This window comes from Exserohilum turcica, assembly GCF_000359705.1.
Source record: "Exserohilum turcica Et28A unplaced genomic scaffold SETTUscaffold_9, whole genome shotgun sequence".
Classification (NCBI taxonomy): domain Eukaryota; kingdom Fungi; phylum Ascomycota; class Dothideomycetes; order Pleosporales; family Pleosporaceae; genus Exserohilum; species Exserohilum turcicum.
Genome location: NW_007360310.1, coordinates 356,707 through 357,978, shown reverse-complemented (window position 1 = coordinate 357,978; position 1,272 = coordinate 356,707).

The window sequence follows — 1,272 nt, the reverse complement described above, 5'->3', positions numbered from 1 at the left end:
GCTAGAGGAGCATCTCTGCAGTAAGGCCTGGACATGTAAGATGTTTGTTGATTTTTCTTTTTTGAATTTTTCTTCTTCTTCTTCCTCTTCTTCTTCTTTTCATTCCTTGATGCATTCACATGGTACATACACAGTAGACACTACATACAGATAGTGGAGAGAAATTGTAGGATGATGTAACGACTACCTTGACATTCATATCCATATCCCCATCGCTATCCCTATCCATATCCACGGTTAATCATTCACAATGAACGTCGAGTGCAAAAACCCACCAAATATAGTATACCTACAATAGATAAGATAGACATGACAGACAGGATAGACGAGGTGAGTAAGGGCAAGACAAGACAAGACAAGACAAGACAAGGTGTATATACATACTCTCCATGCCCCCCCGAGTCTCATCAAGTCGAATACATGCAATTTACCCTACCCATGCCACTTTTTGAAAAACTCACGTTTCCCATGCCCTATTTATATCCATATCTATATCCATCTCCATGTGCATCTCTCCCCAACCAACCAAACCAAACCAAACCAAATCAACCAACCAATTTCAATCAAACCAAACCAAACCAAACCCAAGTAAATCAACTACAACAGAGTCGCATATGACATATGGCATATGGCATATGGCACAACACCAAATGAAAATGCCCCAAGTACCCCCAACTCCCAAACAACAAGCCAACGAGCCAACGGACACGGAAACAAGGCATATGACCCCCCCGGACATGGTGAAACGCCCCAGTGGTGCAGCATGCCCGACGACAATCCATGTTTGAAACAAGGTCATTTTTCTGCAGCACGTGTTTCTGCTTTGCCGAGTCATGGCCATGGTATTGTATCAAGTTAGTGGCTGATAGTAGGTGTACAAGTACGGAGGCGGGTAGAATGTAGTAGTAGTATGTAGTAGCTGTTAGTTAGTTAGTTAGTTAGTTAGTATGCATGTACGTATGGGCCGCAAACGGTGCTGCATGGGGGGGGGGGAAGGGACAGGGGAGGGACGGATATGTATCATCGAAGCAAGGAACAAGGTAGGACCCGGGATACATAAGTGCTGTTACTTTGGGATAGAGTAGCGAGAAAAAGAGATGCAGAGAAGAGAGCAAAATGCGAACAAATCAGCACTTCCTCTGTTTGATCTCAGAGGCCAAAAAAAGTGAAAATGTTCAATTGGGCTCATTTCATATTGCAATTGGCACCAAAAAAAAAGATCCACGAGCGCGCATGCTTATCTCTCTCTCTCTCTCTCTCTCTGTGTGCGTG